Source organism: Heteronotia binoei, chromosome 2 (assembly GCF_032191835.1).
Source record: "Heteronotia binoei isolate CCM8104 ecotype False Entrance Well chromosome 2, APGP_CSIRO_Hbin_v1, whole genome shotgun sequence".
Classification (NCBI taxonomy): domain Eukaryota; kingdom Metazoa; phylum Chordata; class Lepidosauria; order Squamata; family Gekkonidae; genus Heteronotia; species Heteronotia binoei.
In genome coordinates this window covers 176,679,599-176,697,658 of record NC_083224.1, presented here as the reverse complement: position 1 = coordinate 176,697,658, position 18,060 = coordinate 176,679,599, and the positions used below count along the sequence as shown (strand labels likewise).

Below are 18,060 nucleotides of genomic sequence, written 5' to 3'. Positions count from 1 at the left end.
TGCCAGCCATGCAAAAAATGTTCCGGAAAATGTCCCGAAACGCTGCTCAGGCGGGGCTGGCTGTGGCTTTGCATCCCACCCGGTCTCTTCCTACCTAGGGATTATTGCATGATTGCCTTTGTCCAGATTTGCTCACGTGCATACAGTTATTTCCTCCCTGGGGTGTTTTGGCAAGTCGACCACCCCTGCCCCTATGTGAAAAATGAGAATAGGAGATCGTGGTCTATGAGCTGGTGTGGCACAGGAGCACAGAGATTGAGTTGCAAATCAGCAAGTCCCAGGTTTGAATTTCACCTCTGCCTTGAGGTTTAGGCAACCCCCTCTTTCAGCCTCAGTCCCTGTAATTGCTGAGGTGTTTTCCTCGGAGTGGGGAGGGGGTGGGGAGGCAGGCTTGCATTTATGTTTGTTCCAACTAATACTGCCTGGTTACATGGTCTTCCACCATCTCCATGCAACTGGCCAGGGAGGAGCCATGGCTATTATCCTTCATGAGTCTTCCAACTTCTGCAGACTTCCAATGCAAATTATCTCAGGTTTTCATTGTATGCTGTTTATATTAGGAACTGAGGATCAATTAGACCAGGTGTGGCCAAACTTGCTTAACATAAGAGCCACATTGAATAAACATCAGATGTTTGAGAGCCACAAGGCATGAATGTCAGATGTCTGAGAGCTGCAAGACACAAACATCAGATGTTTGAGAGCCAGAAGGAAGGTAAATAGATGGGGAAGGAGGGAGAGGTGGAAAGAAAGCAACTTTAACTTTAAATGCATTTTCCAAGCTTCCAGCTGGCTTGGCTTGCAGAAGTGATTTAAAGAGAAATGCCTTTTCCAGGTCAGCTAGTGGAGGGGGGGCCTTCAAGAGCCACACAATATGTGTGAAAGAACCACATGTGGCTCCCGAGACACAGTTTTGCCACCCCTGGATTAGACATTCTTCTTGTCTACCAGCCACCTAGTTCCTGAGTGGGCAGCTTCTATGAGTTGGCAGAGGTACTGTCAAATATGGTGCCAGAGACTCCTAGAACTGATCGTCCTGGGAGACTTCAACATTTATGCTGACAATACCTTGCTAGAACCAGCCCAGGATTTTATAGCTTCTTTGACTGCCTTGGGTCTTTCCCAAATCATGACTGGCTGAACACTGAAAGAAGTCACACCCTGGACTTAATCTTTCGCACTAAGCCTTTGAGGAAAGGTTTTGGTTTCAGGGCTGGAGATTTGCCCTGAACCATGATCTTACCATTACCTGCTGAAAGCCAAGGTGAATGTGGCCCCAACACCCTTGAAGGGAAAGGGGCAGGTTAAAATGATTTGCCCTTGGAGGCTCATGAATCCTACTGGATTTCAGAATTATCTGGGGGATTTTAGGGTTCCACATGTGTGTTTTGAGTCCAGTGGAAGCATAGAATGTAAGGCTCCTTGGAGCTATCAACAAAGTTGCCCCCTGTTGACCTCTCCTTTCCTTGGGGTGAAATCCAGCCCTCTGGTTTGCCACACGGCTAGGTGAACTGAAAGGGGTTAGGAGTTGTCTAGAATGTTGCTGGTGGAGAAATTGCATAGAGTCTGACAGACTACGCTGTGCTCATTGTAAGACATATGAAGCAATTGCGATGGTGACAAAGGTCAGCTAGTTCGCGTTCATCCCAATTCAAGATTGCTCAGCATCCACTGGTGCCCAAATCTGAGCTTTTACTGAACTAGGAACATAGATCCAGGTGGGCAGCCGTGTTGGTCTGAAGCAGTTGAACAAAGCAGGAGTCAAGTGGTACCTTTGAGACAATGTTTCTTGTTGAGTAAATATCAAGAATATGTTCTGATCTGTATGTCAGCTGTAACATAGGTACACCACCTTGTCTATTTATGGATTATTTTGACCCAGAGTCCATGATGAATGTTGACAAGATCCTGGGATCTGTGAAGGCCACTGCTTTCACTGTGGATCCTTGCTCATCCTGGCTGCTAAAATCATGTAAGGACCACATCAATAAGCCCTTAGTATCTACTATAAACCAGTCATTCACTCCTTTGGCTACTCAAAGTGGCAGTTGTCTATCTACTACTTTAAAAAAGAATCCCTACAGGAAAATGATGTAGCCCATTATTGCCTGGTCTTTATTCTTTCCAGGCAAAGTGACTGAGAAAACAGTCACTCCCTGAATGGATAACATATCTGCTCTAGACCCTTTGCAGTCTGGCTTCAGGCCGGGCTATGGGTCAGAAATGGCTCTGCAGGCTTTAGTTGATGATCTTTGTCTGAATGTAGACAAAGGCTATGCCTCTCTGTTGCTCTTATTGGATTTATCTGCAGCCTTTAATACAGTAATCATACACCATCTTGTTGAGCTTGGGGGCAGATGTGTGGTGAATTGGTTCAAATAATTCCTTATGGATCAGACTCAAAGGGTTGCTATTGGAAACCAGTTGTCAGTGTGGGATCTACCTTGTGGGGTTCCACAGGGCACAATTGTATCCTCCATGATCTTCAATTTATACATAAAGCCCTTAGGACAAATCATTTGTAGTTTTGGCATTGGTTGTCATCAATATGCATGCATACTACTCCTGCAGACAATTCTGTTGGCTTCCTGTTTGTTATCAAGCTCATTGTAAGGTATTGGCTGTCACATACAAAACTCTTGATGGGCATGGACCCTCTTTTCTGTGGGACCACTCCCTTCCCCTATGCTCCGTCACAATAGCTTCACTCAAGTCAGCAGAGACTTCTGCAAATATGAACCTACAAATGGGCAAAATCAGCAGTTGTGGCCGTATATGTGTTTTCTCCTTTGTGCCTTTCACTGCCTTCCACTTATATCTCCACAATGAAAGACTTCTTTAAAGCAAGTTGGGAATTCAGAGAACCTCTCAGTCTCTTGGAGCTCTGTTGCAAGGATTATAACAAGAAGTAAAGTGATTTCATAAATAAAACTAGTGGAATTAGTGTTATGTCAGATTATGTCAGCAGAGGGACTAAGAGACAGAATTCTGGTTGCTGCCTCTGTCAGGTATCCTTAGACCAGGGGTGTCGAACTCATTTAGTTATGTGGGCCGAATCTGATATATGTAAATGAGACTTCGTTGGGTTGGGCCAGGCCATATCGGGCCGGGCCTTGTGTGTACTTATTTAAGATTAGGTAGCAGAGATATAAACTATATAAAGGACACAGACAAACAAAGATTTCTTTTTTAAAAAATTTAAAGCATGCCTAAAACTTTAGTACTCATTGGTCTTAAAGGTGCTTTCTTTGTATTTCTCCCGTGGGATCCAGGGAACTGGGCAAAAGAAGCTCTGGATCTTCCCTTCCTTCCCCAGGGGACCTGAAGGAAGAGAGGCTTGGCTCAATAGCTCTGCGACTGAAAGAGCTTGGCAAAGCAAGCTCTGCCTCCCGCCCCCCTGCTTCCTCCCCAAGCAAGGAGCCTCAGCCAATAGAAAAAATAGAGGCTTTGCTCTGTAGCTCCTGTGCAATTGAGCAAGCCTGCCAAAGCAACCTGTGATGCAGAGGGAAGCAAGAGAGAGGGAGAAGGAAGCAGATGACAGCCAATCACTTGGGGACCTGATAGGAGCCGCATGTTTGATACCCCTGCCTTAGACAAACCCTCTCTCTTTTAGCTTTAGTCCCACCACCCACATACACTTCCACCACAGAGATGGTAATAATAGCTTGCTATTTTGGGCTGCTTGGTTAGCCCTGAAAAGTGAGTGTAAGCTTTTGAGTCTCCCCAAAACTCTTAATCAGGATGGATGAGAAGTACCAAAAAGAGCAGTGTATATGTTTTTCAGGTCATGTTGGTCTTGGTGAAGCCCCCAAAGCTGCACTCAAAATGGAGATCAGGGGGTCTGGCAGATCTAATCAGACCTCATGGTGCTGGTTGCAAATCAGATTTCAGAGGGCCTTGGAGGCTCCTGGGATGAAACAGAAAAAGGGATTAGCTTTTATCCTGTCTTTTGAAAACAAGAAACCAGCAGGGCATCAGAAACTCCCAGTCTCTCATTTTAAGAAAGCCACCAACTTTAGGGGCTCTGAAAGCAGTTCCTAAAACTTCTTTTTCTTTGAGAACGTCACTTTGAGAATGCTACTTTGGGAGCTCTTGTCGCTATCCTAGAGCAGCCGTCCCCAAACTTTTTGGCACCAGGAACCGGTTTTGTGGAAGACAGTTTTTTCCACCATATATGTGTGTGATGGTTTTAGGACAATACAATTGTTCACTTTATTTTGGTGTAGTTAAGTGTGCGGGCTCTTATCTGGGAGAACCAGATTTGATTCCCCCCTCCTCCACTTGCAGCTGCTGGAATGGCCTTGGGTCAGCCATAGCTGTCGCAGGAGTTGTTCTTGAAAAGGCAGCTTCTGTGAGAGCTCTCTCAGCCCCACCCACCTCACAGGGTGTCTGTTGTGGAGCAGGAAGGTAAAAGGAGATTGTAAGCCACTCTGAGATTTTGACTGCAGGGCAGGATATAAATCCAATGTCATATTATTATTATTACTACTACATTGTAATATATAATTATACAACTCACAGCCTGGTTGCTAACAGGCCATGGACCGGTACTGGTTCATGGACCAGGGGTTCGGGACCCCTGTCCTAGAGGAAGAATTCAGTTCCTTTCTGCAGATGAACGTTTCTCACTTTTTCCCGCTGTTGAGAAGAAAAGGATTTGGGAGTCTCTGGCTTTGAAGTGCACTGCAGAGCCCAAAGTTCCTTCAGAAGCCTGCAGCTGCACTCTCTGGTTTTGACAGCATGGTCCTAGCATCATCCTTGGTGCTGTTGCCAAAACTGGCTTCTGCCTGCCTGGGTTTTTATTCCCCAGCTCTTCCACCATGAGGATGACATGCTTTCGAATATCCTACGTTTTCTCCCCAGTGGAAACCCTAGGGGAGTTTAGAGTATCATTCTCTCTTCCTCTATTTTCTCACAACAACCCTGCAAGGGAGGTTTGGATGAGCGAATTTGACTGGGCCAGGGTCACCCAGTGAGCTTCCATGAGTAGAACAGCAGTTCGAACCCAGGTATCTCAGGATTGTTGCCTGATACTCTGAGAGCCAGTTTGGTGTAGTGGTTAAGTGGGCGGACTCTTATCTGGGAGAACCGGGTTTGATTCCCCACTCCTCCACTTGCAGCTGCTGGAATGGCCTTGGGTCAGTCATAGCTCTTGCAAGAGTGGTCCTTGAAAGGGCAGCTGCTGTGAGAGCCCTCTCAGCCCCACGCACTTCACAGGGTGTCTGTTGTGGGGAAGGAAAATAAAGGAGATTGTGAGCCGCTCTGAGATTCTTGAGTGGAGGGCAGAACATAAATCCAATATCATCATCTTCTTCTTATCCACTGCCTGTTGTTTTGGTGTTGGGCATGCTCTGTGTGAGAGTATTCCTTCCAGACAGAAAGTAATCTTCTCCTTCTCCCTTTTTCTTTCAGGACTATCCCAAGAACAGTGGAAAGAAAGGTAAGTGCATGTAAGAGGCTGATTTTCCTGTATCTTTCTTATGCACTTCCCTATCTTCATTTCTTTTTTTCATTGTATCAGAAAAATATTTTGATTTTGGACAATGGGACGAGAATTTGGTTTTTCTGCCTACTGGTTTCAAAAGGAAGGGTTGCCCTGGACTGCCCTAGAAGCCTGCCTTTCCCTTCGATTCTCAGATCTGAATTGCTTGGTTGTGGGAGAGGAGCACTCTGAACATGCTCATGAGCATTCCGTGTTGTCGTCACCACGCCCCATGTTCCAGGGCATTGCTGTCAGCCACTTTGAAGAGTGGAATAAATACAGTGGATGATGCTTGCAGTTCTCTTGCCTAGGAGTGCAATCATAAAATGGCAAAGTACCATCTCTCCCTCACCACAGCTCCCTGAGGGGAGAAGGGTGGCAGTGGCACATGCAGGCCCCAGGAAGCCTTTGGGCACACTCTCCATCTTCTCAAGACCAAAAGGAGCAAAAGAAACGTCTGGCCTGAGTTCTACAACAATCAGCTTTCAGCATTCTGTGCGGCTGGCTTAAATTTTTCCATTCTAACAGAAGGTGCTTGGTCTTCAGTGCTTGCAGGGAGGGATCTCAGGAATTGGGGACCCTGCCTCATAATCACTTGCAGTTTCTGCCACATTTAGTAATCCTGTCCCCTTTATTTGATACATCCCCCTCCCTTGTTCTGTTACGCTTTGGCCTTCACTTTTTCCCCCCAAGTACCTTCAGGCAGTGGACTTCTTTCTCCTCCAGTTAGTTATCCTGAGGGAGAGGCCCAAGAGATCTCATGGCCAAGTCTGTTCAAAGTGATACAAATCACTAAACCACTGGCTCTACCTTTGTGAGAAGCTAGTTTGTCTAAGCTAATAACTATCCCTGCATCCTCTGACAGTGAATTCCATAAGTTAGTTCTGCACCTTTTTTTCTGTCCTGAATCTACAGCCCATCAGTTTCCATTTCTGGTATTTTTCATAAGAATGATCATATGCCATTTTTCATAAGAATAATCAGTAACTTTCAACTCTTTGCTTGATGCTGTTTGATCCTCAGTGATCTGGGCAGGATGAATTTCTTGGGCTTCTTTCTTTTTTTTTTTCTTTCTTTTTTTAGCCTTGCAAAAACAGGACTTGAAAGGAAGCAACACATCTAGAACTGGGGCTCCAGATTGCTCCAAGGACTTCCCTGGAGCAAACCCAGGTTGTAATTTGGCCTAGACCAAGAAGCAAACTTTCCCCTTTGCTCAGCTAGGTATGCACGGCAGGTGTTGATCAAGAGAGAGCCCTCTTCGTTAGGATATTTTGCCTTGGGAGGAGTGCCTTTCCTCAAAAGGACTACCTGGCATCTTCCCCATTCACATTCAGGTGCCCAGCAAAGACTATTTTATTTTCAAGCGTTTCTGATTATTTAGTATCATAATGCCCCTGTATAAACCGACGGTGCAGCCTCATTTGGAGTACTGTGTACAATTCTGGTCACCACACCTCAAAAAAGATATTATAGCACTGGAAGAAGTCCAGAAAAGGGCAGCTAGAATGATGGGCTGGAACACTTTCTCTGTGAAGAAAGGTTAAAGCGCTTGGGGCTCTTTAGCTTGGAGAAACGTTGACTGACGGGTGACATGACAGAGGTTTACAAGATTATGCATGGGATAGGGAAGGTAGAGAAAGAAGTACTTTTCTCCCTTTCCTCACAATACAAGAACTTGTGGGCACTCAATGAAATTGTGGAGCAGTCAGATTAGAATGGATAAAAGGTAGTACTTCTTCACCCAAAGGGTGATTAACACATGGAATTCACTGCCACATGAGTTGGTGGCAGCTACATGCATAGATGGCTTCAAGGAGCGATTGGATATATGGAGCAGATGTCCATCAGTGGCTATTAGCCACAAGATATAGATGGAACTCTGTCTGGGGCAAGTGATGCTCTGTATTCTTGGTGCTTGAGGGGGGGGGCACAGTGGGAGGGCTTCTAGTGTCCTGGCCCCACTAGTGGACCTCCTGATGGCACCTGGTTTTTCTTGGCCACTGTGTAACAGAGTGTTGGGACTAGATGGGCCATTGGCCTGATTCAACATGGCTTCTCTTATGTTCTTATTCTTCACTCACTCAATCTGTTCTTTTGGCTTTAAGTAAGTATTGATTCCTGTTCTTTTCCCCCCAGTATAAACCACATTTTGTTGCCAGCCTTTGTAAGGTTTATAAGTGAAAGGGCATATGTAGGATCCCCTGGAAATAGTTGTGGTCACTTCCTTAAGGCTCCCTGGCTTTGCCCTATGGGTTCTTTCTGAGTTCAGCGAGTCCACTAGAGAACTGATTGCTCACCTTTTCTCACTTTCTCGCCTCCTGTTCCCCCCTTGCACAAGTGTTTCCTTATTTAGCATCTGCTTCCTCCTTTCCATCTTGACATTGTTTCAGCGTCTGCAGTCTCAAGGCTTTGAACCCCAGCCAGGCCAGCGTGACTGCTCTTCCTGTTCTCCAGACAAAAAGGATGGCAGAAATCTCTCTCTCTCTCTTCTCTTCTGTGTCCCTCCCCTCTCCCCCCTCCCTCCGCCCACAATCCAGTGTGGGCTTCGCTCCCAGCTTGCAAATCAGCACATGATGTTGGAGTCATTGGTTTTTACCGAAAAGGCTAATGAGAAAACAACTTGGCCCAGGGCCCTCAAGGTCACATGGGGGGGAATAGAAAGTGATTTTTTAAAAAAAAATTTGCTGGATAATTGCTTTTGATGACCATGACAAGTGCAGAGCAATCACTGCTTCCTCCAGATTGCAGTACCGGTCTCGTGGGAGGCTGAATGAAGCGGTGAGGGGGCACAACTCTAGGCTCTGTGGCCATTCTATTTTGAGCTGTTTGCGGGTTGTTTGCCTCCCACTCCTCACCCCAAAATTAGACACATACAAGAGTGCCACACATAAGGGAAGGAGGGAGGGAAGGATCACAAGGCTGCCTTGCGTGCACCCGTGGCTTTTGTCCTCTGCGCCCCTTTTGTCTTACAAAAGGGCAAATGGTCACTTTGATGGCCTCATGTGACGAGGGTCTCGGGAAGAAGGTCAGAGCAGTTGTCCATGCGGGGTGACGAGAGGAGCTCTTTCGAAATGGCAAGCAGCATTCCTGGCATGGGTTTCGTGGTCCCGCATGGCGCTGAGTAGGTCTGTCCTGGTAACAAATAAGAGAGCTTTTGATTCCGCACGCGTGCTCTTGGCCCCTGGCATCCCGTGTGACCATGATCAGTTCTTGTTGTTTGCTCTCCTTTGCATCTGGCATCCTCTTCCGCCTCCCCCCCCCCAAAAAAAAATCCTTGGATGCGTGAAGCCTGGCTGCCAATGCCCAGTAGCAAAAGAAAGGCTGTCAGGCTTTGCTCAGAGCTACATGCTTGCACAGGGGACTACCTGTACCTTTTTACAGGCCTAGCCCATCCTGCTTGTCAAACAGAGTTTTGCAGAGTCTTAAAGATGTAACACATTTAGAGTTGCCCAGACCCTGCTTTGGGGGATGCAAGAGTTTTTTTCTTAGTCAATTTTCACACTTGTGGTTGTGTTTTGGTGGTATTGGATTGAAGGCATGGTGCAAAAGTTTCAAATAAACCAAGATGGGCTTGCACACTGCGCCTCTCACTCAGCGTGCCGCACAGATCTTCGGCCACATTGAATTTGTTAAGCCTTTAATTTGTTGCGGGAGGCTCCATTGTGTTTTCTTAAACAGGCTGACACCTCCTGTAATGTTTTTTTTTCCCCCACCCTGTCTGTGCAGCTCATCTCCTGTATTTTCTGGGACATCAGTGTCCACGGGTCCAGCACTAGCTGGCAAAACAGTTTTCAGGGCCTGGCAACCAGTAAGAAACAAACACTGTGGCTCAGCCCTCAGCTTTGATAAAAAAAATCTAGCTGGGAAAATATTGGATTGTCCCAGCAGAATACCAAGCATGTAGGATAATCAATTGTGCCTTGTTTTGTAGTAGAGTGAGAGCAGTGGAGGCTGTGGGGGGACAGGGCACAGTGTTGGTGGAGAACAGCCTGATTATTTTCCTCAGTCGCTGAGTTGAGAGCAGCCTCTGAGGCTGAATGCTGGTTCTGCCTACCTCTGCTGGAATCATACTGTGCACTGAAGGCATAGTATGGAGTTTAGCACTAGTGATCTTAATTTTTGCCAGGCCTCCCTTCACTTTTCCACCCCACCTCTTTTTAAAAAACACAGATTTTGCATTGTTAACTCCATTCCTCTGCCCCAAAGTGGAAAGAGGATCCTGAGTTGAAATTATAAAAGCCGTAAAATCATCTTTGCCGTAACCTGGATAGCCCAGGGTAACCCGATCTCATCAGATCTGCTTGGTGCTTGTGGGAGGGGGGGCACAGTGCGAGTGCTTCTAGTGTCCTGTCCCCCTTGATGAGCCTCCTGATGGCGCCTGGTTCTTTTGGCCACTGTGTGACACAGAGTGTTGGACTGGATGGGCCACTGGCCTGACCCAACATGGCTTCTCTTATGTTCTTATGTCATCTTGGAAGCTAAGCAAGATCAGCCCTGGCTACTATTTGGATGGGAGACCAACAAAGAAAAAGATGCACGCAGTGGCAAACAGTGTTCCCTCTAAACTGAGTTAATATGAGCTAGCTCACAGTTTTTTAGCCTCCGGCTCGCACATTTTTGTCTTAGCTCAGGAAAGATGGCCCTAAAGCATCACTAGAGCAAACTAATGTATGCAGTAGCTCAAAACTTTAATGCCAGGAGCTCACAAAGTCAAATTTTTGCTCACAAGACTCCACAGCTTAGAGGGATCACTGGCAAATCGCCTCTAAACGTCTCTTGCCTTGAGAACCCTACGGGGTCCCCATAAGTCAGCTGAGACTTGATAGCGCTTTCCACTTCTTCTAAAACCATCTTTATCCGACACTGATGGCTACGGCTCTCGAGACAATTAGTGGTAACCTAGTATAAAAGCATAGTAAAATATTATTGTGCAATTATAAACACTGTAGAAACAATTGTAAACTGAAGCATAGGCTCTTGCATCAGAGGAGGGTGCCGCCGTTAGCTGAGCGTAGCAGGATACAGCCCACTGGATAAAAATCTGGCAGAGTTTCAGGGAGGTGGAAGGGTGAGAATGTTTTCACCTGCTGCTCAGAGCTAGGCTTTCAGTCAGGAATCAGGGTAGGCATGTTCAGAAGACGGGGTCAGAGAAAAATGCATCCATGGTCTTGTTTGCATGATCTGACCTTGGCAGGTGAAGAACTGTGTAGAGATATAGCTGCCTAGTGATTGCAAGGAAAGCACTTGTTAACTCAGTTCTCGGCACTCCAAAATCTGTCCAAAACCTCTTGCTTTAAAAAGGAGGCAACGTACTTCTGTCTCTTTACAGAGTCCCCATTAGGTGGTCACTTGCCACATCCAGTTGCATGCTGAAGTGACTTCTGTGACTTCCTAGAGTCATCCTCTGTAGCCACACAAGGTTGCTTGTATAATTTCCTCTCTCTTGCTGGAGGCTGGGTTGAGTTGTGGTGATTCATTTTCCATGGAGACTGCTCCTTCTGTGGTGTATGGTTACTGGAGGCGTTTGCACTTCCAGGTAGGGATGCTTTGGGTGGTGAAGTCTTCCTTTTTTCCCCTTCTGCTCCTCTTGGGTGGAGTCACTGCACCCAGTGCACCCATGGGGGGTGGACTAAATGACCCTGGAGATCCCTTCCAACTCTATGATGCTGTGTTAAGAACATAAGAGCCACCCTGTTGCATCAGACCAGTGGTCCATCTAGGCCAGCATCCTATTTCCAACAGGGACCAGTAGTGGCCTGTGGAAGGCAGAACTTCACATACTGGCTGCTGCCCAGCTTCTGACAATCAGAGGCATTGTGCCTCTGAACCCTGAGGTTTCACGCAGCTATCATAGCTGTCAACAGGTCTGTCTTCCAGGCTCTCTTTTAGACCCTTTTGAGCCAGTGGCTCTCACTGTATCTTGTAGCAGTGAATTCCACAGGTCAGCTACCCATTAGGTGAAGTAGTAGTTCCTTTTTATTTTTTCTCTGTCTGTCTTGAACCTACTCAGATTAGGTCTCAGGTGTTGAGGAGAGGCCCTTCTCTGCTTGAGAGCCTGTCCAGTTAGGAGGCATTGCTTGGCCAGATGGATCAGCAGCCTGATTCTGCATAGGGCAGCTTTATGGCCCAGCTCCTGACTGCTGGAATCCTCACCCAGACCTCATTCTCTGCCTGTCCTTTTAGCAGGAACAGCCTTGCCTGCTCTTTACCCTCAGCAGTGGGTGATTTGGCTGCTGCGGTCATGCTGCAGAATGTCATGTACAGTCAGAGGCCTGCAGTCTGTGTCTGTTTGGCTCCGCCAGTGGGTGCTCTTGGAAAGCTCCCATCAGCCAAAGTACATGTTTTCTGACTCAGTCCCTTTGACAAACGTCTGCTGGCTGCCGCGACTGAGCAGGGAAATCCCTGCAAGCGGCGCTCGGCTGAGGGCTGCTCCGTCGAGCTGGCCTGATGCTGCCATCCCGGCAGCTAAACAGAAACTCGGTTTGCCTCGGATGGCTTTGCTTCTTAGCCTTCCGCCAGCCACGCTGCGCGCCACTTGGATAGACGCTCAGGCTTATCCTGGAATGTCCATGTCCCAGAAGGGGTAGGGGTGGGGTCACTTGAGGCAGGATGCTGCCGAGGCAGTCCAGCTTCTGGTGTTCAGTCTCTTCCGAGTCTAGACATCTCATCCATGGTTTCGCAGCAGCGTCTGGCGTTCTGTTGCGTCACTTGTTTGGGATTCACTTTCAAGTGTAAACTCTGCACTGTGCTTGCACGGCCCAGCAAAGGTTGTTGGGAAGGGGGGGTGTTGGTCTGGGAATCTCTCCCCTTGTCCCAGATCTGTTTGCACTGCCTTGCAGCTTCTGGTTCCCAGCACATTCTTTGTGGTTTCCTGCCCCCCCCCCCCAACCTCTTTGGTTTGTCTAGTTTTGAAAGTTTGACCGGAACAAAAGTCGGATGTTATCGATGTACCTGGAGGGCCTCCAGACGCTTCCCCCTCTCCATCTATGCCACATCCTGACACAGTGCCCTGGTTCCAGGATTTGTTTTCTCAGGAGGCTGTTTTGAATGGCTTCTCCTGTCTTTCTGAGAACCAGAGAAGAGCCTTGCAGGATCAGGCTCCAGAAGCAAAGGTGTCCTGGGCCTTCCTTGTTGCAGTATCTGAACAACAGGGTTCCTTCCTCACAACAGTTCAGTGTGAAGCAGCCATATGAAAATCTGGTAGTTTTTGCAAATGATGGGTCAATTCGTAGAATCATAGAGTTGGAACCTCCAGGGTCATTTAGTCCAACCTCCAGGGTCATTTAGTCCAACCCTCTGCACAATGCAGGAAACTCACAAATACCTCCCCCTAAATTCACAGGATCTTCATTGCTTTCAGATGGCCATCTAGCCTCTGTTTAAAAGCCTCCAAGGAAGGAGAGCCTACCACCTCCCGAGAAAGAGCCTGTTCCACTGAGGAATCCCTCTGACTATCAGGAAGTTCTTCCTTATGTTGAGCCGGAAACTCTTTTGATTTAATTTCAACCCATTGGCTCTGGTCCTACCTTCTGGGGCCACAGAAAACAATTCCACACCATCCTCTATATGACAGCCCATCAAATACTTGAAGATGGTGATCATATCACCTCTCAGCTGCCTCCTCTCCAGGCTAAACATCCCCAGGTTCTTCAACCTTTCCTCATAGGACTTGGTCTCCAGACCTCTCACCATCTTTGTCGCCCTCCTCTGGACCCGTTCTAGCTTGTCTATATCCTTCTTAAAGTGTGGTGCCCAAAACTGAACACAAAACTCCAGGTGAGGTCTTACCAAAGCAGAGTAAAGCGATACCATCACATCACATGATCTGGACACTATACTTCTGTTGATACAGCCCAAAACTGCATTTGCCTTTTTAGCCACTGCATCACACTTGACTCATGTTCAGCATATGATCCACTAAGACCCCTAGATCCTTTTCGCACATACTACTGCTGAGACAAGTTTCCCCCATCCTATAACCATGCATTGGATTTTTCCTACTTAAATGCAGAACTTTACATTTATCTCTGTTAAAATTCATTTTATTGATTTTAGTCCAGTTTTCCAGCCTGTCAAGGTCATCCTGTATCCTGTTTCTATCTTCTATGGTGTTTGCAACCCCTCCCAATTTAGTATCATCGGCAAATTTAATAAACATTCCCTCTATTCCTTCATCCAAATCATTGCTAAAGATAAAGATTGATAAAGATGTTGAACAAAACAGGTCCCAGGACAGATCCTTGAGGCACTCCACTTGTCACTTCTCTCCAACAGGATGAGGAACCATTCACAAGCAGTTACAGATCCCCCTATGGTAACAGGATCCAAACCACATTTTACCAACTTGTCAAAAAGGATAGTGTGTGGAACCTTATCAAAAGCCTTACTGAAATCAAGATAAACGATGTCTAAACAATTTGATGATTGAACCAGATATGTTCAGTATCCTGAGCTCCCAGGGATTTCATCTGCCTCAATTGTTTTGTGCACATTTTGGCACTAAATAGGGTGTTTTGTTTTGCTTTCTGGATGTGTACATTTAGGATATTTTTTTAAACTAGTTTCTGAGGATATTTGTGTTGGTATGCAATAAAACAGCTGTATTCGTCCAGCAGCACCTTAGGGAGACAAACTAGATTTTCATAGTATGAGCTTTCAAGAGTCAAAACTCCCTTCATCAATATCAGAAGGAAGCTTTGAGTCTCAGAAGGTCATACCATGGAAATCTGATTGGTTTCTCTAAGGTGCTGATTAGACATTTGTTCCATAATTATGTCATTCTAAACCACCTTGGGTTCTGAATGCCACAACTTTCCTTCCTTCCTTCCTTCCTTCCTTCCTTCCTTCCTTCCTTCCTTCCTTCCTTCCTTCCTTCCTTCCTTCCTTCCTTCCTTCCTTCCTTCCTTCTTTCTTTCTTTCTTTCTTTCTTTCTTTCTTTCTTTTCTTTCTTTTCTTTCTTTCTTTCTTTCTTTCTTTCTTTCTTTCTTTCTTCTTTTCTTTTTCTTTCTTTCTTTCTTTCTTCTTTCTTCCTGGCTGCTGAACAGGGGCTTAATTTAGAAGTAGTTTTTCCACTGTTTTGGAAAGTGGTTTTCATCAGTACCGTTGCCTGGCTTGGCCTTCAGGAAAAGGGAAGACCAGGGAGGAGGCACAGAAATAACCCTCTTGTAGCTTTCTGCTCTAGTGGTTGCAATGGAACTTTACAGTAACTTGCTACCAACCTGACTGCGTTGCACAGGCAACTGTCCAAAGCTCTGACACACTCAAGCTCTCTTTGTCCTGCTGAGTCGAGGAGCAAAGATCCACCTTTTAATCTTCCTCTGGTCGAAAGGGCTCTAGGATTCAGAAGAGCCAGACCTGAGCACTGCCTGTCCTTTTGCAATAGCTTTGGCATGCTGATAGTGAAACTAATTCTATTCTGTGATGCCGTGGAACGGCTTCCAAAAGCAAGGCATTAGAGATTGCTTTTTAAGTGCTGAACGTTTCTGTTGAAATCCAAACACAGCCTTGATTCCTGAGTCAGGGTGAAGCTGCAGCGCCTGTTGGGTTGAGGATGTGAGAGTTCCTTGCTGGATCAGACCAAATTGGATCCACCTGGCCAAGTATTCTGTTTCTAACAGCAGCCAGTCAGAAGCTTTGGAGCAGCATGTGATTTATTTGCATACTTACTTGTGTGTGCCTTAAAACCACAGTGGACTTACGGTGACCCCGTGGAATTTTCAAAGCAAGAGACATTCAGAGGTGGTTTTCCGCTGCCTGCCTCCGCGTCATGACCCTGGTATTCTTTGGTGGTCTCCCATCCAAATACCAGCCAGGGCTGACCCTTCTTAGCTTCCGAGATCTGATGAGATCAAGCTAGCCTGGGCTTTCCAGTCACTTATTTATACCTCCACCTTTCTCCTGTTGGGGAGATCCAAAGCAGGTTACATTGCTTGAATCTGGGTTACCCATATGTTGTAGATTACAACCAGCTCCTCAGTCCTACAGTCCCAGGTTCAATCCCTGGCATCTCCAAAAAAGGGTCCAGGCAAAGAGGTGTGAAAAACCTCAGTTTGAGACCTGGAGAGCCGCTGCCAGTCTGAGAAGACAATAACTGACTTCGATGGACCGAGGGTCTGATTCAGTATAAGGCAGCTTCATATGTTCATATGTTCAACCCCAGCTTTTGTTCTAGAGCAGGGTAGCCAAACTTGCTTATTGTAAGAGCCACATAGAATAAATGTCAGATGTTTGAGAGAAGAGAGGAAGGAAAATAAATGAGGAGAGGGAGTAGGGAGGGAGAGGTGGAAAGAAAGCAATTTTAACTGTAAATGCATTCTCCAAGCTACTAGTTGGCTTGCTTGGCAAAGTGATTCAAAGAGACATATGCCTTCTCTAAGCCAACTGATGGGCAGTTGGGGCCTCAAGAGCCACACAATATGTGTGAAAGAGCCACACATGGCTCCTGAGCCACAGTTCGACCACTCCTGTTCTACAGGGTTCAGGAGCAAACGAAAGAACAAAGGATGCACACAAAAGCTTGTACCCAGGCTTTTTTTTGTAGCAGGAACTCCTTTGCATATTAGTCTACACCCTCTTGATGTAGCCAGTCCTCCTGGAGTTTACAGTAGGCCCTGTACTAAGAGCTCTTGGAGGATTGGCTACATCTGAGGTGTGTGACCTAATATGCAAAGGAGCTCCTGCTACAAAAAAAGAGCCCTGCTTATACCTAAAAATCGGGTGAAATTCTAGCAGGAGCTCCTTTGCATATTAGACCACACACCCCCTGATGTAGCCAATCTCCAAGAGCTTACAAGGCTCTTTTTTGTAAGCTCTTGGAGGATTGGCTACATCAGGGGTGTGTGGCCTAATATGCAAAGGAGCTCCTGCTAGAATTCCATCCCTGCCTAGAATTACACTTTGTTCATCTTAAAGTTGCCACGGGACTCAAACTTTACCCTCCAGATTGTGAGTCCCCTGATTCTGAGGACGTGAGACATCCTTTTACACTGACTCAGGGACAAAATCTCAAGGAGTTACAATTCAGTTTTCCTCTCTTTTCATTTTTTTTTTCTTGCTTGCAATATGCATGTGTGAAATGTCTTCTGTCTCATTAGATTTTTGGTCTACCTGGCCCAGTAATTTCCCCTCTTTCTGGCAAAGGCTCTTGGGCAAAGAAGGGGCTTGTGTGCCCAGGAGCCTTGAGTTGGAGTTGTTTCCAGGGCTCGAATGTGGGGCTTTCTGCAGGTGAGGCAAGTGTTCTGCCTCTGAGCTAGCATTTCCCAGGAGCATATCTGGGTCACTCCAGTGGATTTCACCAAAACAAGAGCTTAGCGATCCTCTAGCAGCAACTGTGCTTGCAGATCTTTCAGATCTGTGTCAAGAAACAGGATGCAGGAGGATGCGGGAAGGCCTGTTACGTAAAACAAGCTTCAGCTTGGCTCGGGTGAACCTCGTCATCGGGTTACTGTGTCTCTGCAGAGCTGGCAAAGGCCGCCTGCTTCAGCATCACTGCTGAGATTCTGGGAGCTTGTAAAAAAAAGATCTGCCTTTTGACAGGCAGTGCTGTCATTCTCCCATCGGCAAATGAGGCAGAACGGTTCTGGCTCTGAAGCAGGGAAATGGGGGAAGCGCCAGGCACTTACTGGAAAAATGAGTCTCCTTGGTCTAGCCCTGGAAGACTAAGTGGACTGGGAAGAATTCATAGCTTCTCAAGCTCTCTTTCTCAGGGCAAGGAGCTGGGGTTGAGGAGGCAACGGTTGCAGCCGGTTTTCCTCTTATGAAGGACCATTTCCTTTGCATTTGCTCCCAAATTAAGGCCTTGGGTCTAGCTTAGGATACTGAGTCAGGATACCCACTAGCATCATGATCTGAGGCAAAGATGGTCAAAAATCTGCAGCTCTGTTGCTAGCCAGAGAGCCCCTGGAGCATCCTTTGGGATTCTGAGGGCCCCAAGTTCAGTCCCCAATAGGACAGCCTCTCCAGAGGGGGAAACCCTCTCTTTCTGGGTTGGGACCTGTAGGTGGGTAGATGGTCAGAGCAGAGGGGGAAAATGTAAATGCTTTGGATTTGAATTGCAGAAGGGGGGAGGGCTATCACTCAAGGGTCAAAGGTCACAGGTTCAATTCCCACCAATTAAAAAAAGGCTCTCGGAGCGGCTTTGGGCGAGTCACCATCCCTCAGCCTAACTTTACCTTGCAGGGCCGTTGGGAGGATAAAATGGGGGAAGGGAGAACCATGCTTGAAGGACAGGTGGGAGGAACATGTGCTAGATACACAGATTCTGGAAAGAGAGGCACAGCAGCCCCCATTCACGAGGAGCAAGCCTCACACTTGCCAATGTTTCAGTTCCCATTGTCACGACTCTGAAGATCAAGCTGCATTTTGGGCAGGAGGCTGTGTTTCCTCCCCCCCCCCCCCCCCCACACACACATACACTTGGAACTTGCTTTAGATCTGCATTCAGCTGTTTTAAAATGCTCAGCAGTCTCTGGCTTCTGAGAAAGGAGGCTGTGTTGTTCCCCTGTTGTTCCCCTGCTGCACAGCAGCGATTTCTTGTAATCGGGTTCTGCGACAGCCACTTCCAGCTTCTCAGCAATATA

The 18,060-nt window shown here is 46.8% G+C and overlaps 1 protein-coding gene across 1 annotated transcript in view; it reads left to right on the top strand.

Annotated features, from left to right (window-relative positions):
- GNG7 (G protein subunit gamma 7) overlaps positions 1 to 18,060 on the top strand; it is a 145,097-nt gene that overhangs the window by 105,769 nt on the left and 21,268 nt on the right. Inside the window, exon 3 of the mRNA XM_060232523.1 lies at positions 5,413 to 5,440. The gene's annotated coding sequence lies outside the window, so the exon portion shown is untranslated. The remainder of the gene's footprint in view (positions 1 to 5,412; positions 5,441 to 18,060) is intronic.